Below are 3,207 nucleotides of genomic sequence, written 5' to 3'. Positions count from 1 at the left end.
TGCCAGATTTTGAACTGTCTTTGCCGCTGTGTGTGCGGACACAGTATGTGTGCGCGAGCGTATATTGAATGTACACATATAGTGTATGCAGTGTGGTATAAAGCAGTTTCATGCATGTCGTCGCCTTTTGTGCACGTGATAGAAGGTAATTACCCTTTTTCATGTTAAATCAAATAATTAAATGGAGCATGGGGAATAAAATTCACCTTTGATGTAGGTATTAAATTAAAGCCAAAATTATTTTTTTACCTACCTTACCTACCAAGAAATGAATTTATCAATTCTATTGTTGATGTTTCATGTTGTAGCCATTATCCTGCAGTTGTGGGGCCTATTTAGTAGGTACCTCTGAAATTATTTTATTTCTAAAGTCTGTCGACTGAGCTACATGTAGGCCTAGGAGTCTGTCATATTTTTACTTTGCAATCAGTACAAAGTATTGCATTGCCTAGGCCTTTAAAATGTGATGATCCTTTCTTCAAATGCGCCCATCCTGACCCTGTGTTGAAACTGCCACATTGTCTAATGGTGTTGTGGCACCAAAGTTTTTTGTGCATCTCCGTGCAGTCTTGCTCAGGAAGAAATTGACTGTTCACTATATAGATTTGGGTTACTTGTAAGCCTAGGCTAAACTGTTGTCTACATTACAGGCATGGCGGATAGGGGTGAGGTTTCACGGTGGACTCGGCGTCGACGAGCAATCGCCGAGGTAGATGCAGAATTAGCAGTACATGCAGGCAGCCTCGTAAATTTGTTTTCAACACAGGTGGAGTCTGAAGCTATTTTGCCTGGTGATGAAGTCATAATAGCTGATGACATCGACTGCGAGTCTGAGCATGAACATGATGTAACACATGATTCTGTTAGCACGGATCATGGTCTCCTTTTAGGGGATGATCTTCTTTCAGATGAGCTGCCCCGATCTTTGTCCCTAACCAGTCTAGATTCAGAAGATGATGCTTCTAGTGACTACATGTTCAGGGGTGATTATGATCTGAATTATTTAGATGAAACTCATGACTATAATTCATTACTGGTGATGATGAAGATGGGAGTTGTCATGATAGCGCTGGTGATCTCAGAGATGAGCTACGTGTTTGGGCTAATCAATTTCAGATATCTCATTCTGCTCTGTCTGCATTGCTTGGAATTTTACAGTCAAAGCACCCAACCTTACCAAAGAATCCGCGTACTCTGCTGTCCACTCCTCCTGGTGTGTTAGTCCATAAAATGGCTGGTGGACATTACCATCACTTCGGGATAAAAACAGGCGTTGTTTCCAAACTTGAAGGCTACCGAAGCGAAGTTGAAAATATGACTTACATTAGTTTACAGATTAATATTGATGGCTTGCCAATATTCAAGAGTTCAGCGGGGCAATTTTGGCCAATTTTGGGCATGGTTGATAATTTATCACAGAAGGATCCATTTGAAATTGGTGTTTACTATGGGACATCAAAGCCAACTTGTAATGTTGGTACCTCTCCCTTTTTAAAGATGAGCTGAATCAACTCTCTGAGACAGGCATCGATTGCTTTGGGATCAATTTCAGTGTCCGTCTTTCAGCATTAATATGCGATGCACCTGCTCGATCATTTGTAAAGGGTACTAAAGGCCATAATGGATACAATTCATGTGAAAGGTGCACTACTTCAGGAACTTGGTGTGGCAGAATGACATTCCCGATTCTTGATGCTCCACTCAGAGATGATGCAAGTTTTGATGCTCGGGATGATGAAGCTCATCACACAGGTTCTTCCCCATTAAGTGGTTGTCTGGGAATGGTTAGCCAGATACCTCTCGATTATATGCACCTTGTTTGTTTGGGAGTTAAGAGACGTCTGTTATTGCTGTGGTTGAAGGGTCAAAAAAAAAGCAGCGCATTGGTGGAGCACAATCTCGTGAAATTTCTGGTCTCCTCGAATCTCTCGGCAGTGATGTGCCATGTGAATTTGCAAGAAAACCTAGGTCTCTTAACTGAAATAGACCGTTGGAAGGCCACAGAATTCAGGCAGTTTTTACTGTACACAGGCCCATTAGTACTAGCTCAAAGCAAACTTGATGACAGTGTCTACAAACATTTCTTGTTGTTGTCAGTTGCTATGCGCATTCTCCTGAGTCCTGCATGTTGTGCTAATCCAGAAATGATAGACTACTCAGAAGAACTTATTCTCAAGTTTGTTGAGTATTTTGGTGAGTTTTATGGAAAGGAATTCTTGGTCTACAATGTCCATTGTCTAATTCACCTCCCACAAGATGCGAGGGTGTTTGGCAGTCTTGACAACATTTCATGTTTCCCCTTTGAAAATTTCCTTGGCAAGATAAAAAAAAATTGGTGCGCAAACCCTCTCAGCCACTTCAGCAAGTTGTCCACAGGCTCACTGAAAAAAGTCAAAGACTTTAGTGCAGGTCACTGATAAAGGTCCACGATGCAGAAAATTGCACATCTTTGGTCCCATCCCGAATGCTATACTTCAGGGGTATCAGTACAAAGAATTACATCTCCCTTGTGGAGTCATGTCAACAGCCAAAGGAGATAATTGCATTCTTGTCAATGACAGGGTAGTCATGGTGAAGAATATTGTGGTTTCCAAGGGAACAGAATACGTTGTGTTTCAAAAGTTTCGACATTCTGATAATTTCATCTGCTACCCACTTGAATCTACAAATCTTGGTATTTCCCTTGTGTCCATGTAAAACTCATCTCTAGATTACACCCCTGTGGCAGACATTCAAATAAAGATGGTCCTTCTTCCTCACTCTTCTCAAGGTGATAAGGCTTCTTATCTGGCCATACCTTTGCTTCATAATTGATGGTACAGTTAATGGGTGTTGTAGGTATAGATCATGTAGCTGTGGTTTAGGGACGAGGTGGAGTTTTTTGCAAGTTGGCCGATATCGTTTTAAATTTTTTATTGGAATGGGACAGTTTTGAGAATTGTAGCTAAGTCTGACATTAACTTTAAAATGTAAGAAAATCGATTTCAAAGAAGTTTGGGCTATGCGTAGCTGGTTTTCTATTTCATGTCCAAGAGCTTCAGAAAAGGTGCGAGCGAGTGCAGAATACAAAAGGCAAATGTTCATGACAAGTCCCAACAACATAGCCAAGGTTGAAGCCATGGTCTCTTTACAACATAAATATGGCGACATGGGCTGTTTATTAATTTTAAATCCATAAACATATTGCAACAGGAGCCAATATGGAGA

Source organism: Penaeus monodon, chromosome 15 (assembly GCF_015228065.2).
Source record: "Penaeus monodon isolate SGIC_2016 chromosome 15, NSTDA_Pmon_1, whole genome shotgun sequence".
Lineage (NCBI taxonomy): Eukaryota > Metazoa > Arthropoda > Malacostraca > Decapoda > Penaeidae > Penaeus > Penaeus monodon.
This window is presented reverse-complemented; position numbering follows the sequence as displayed.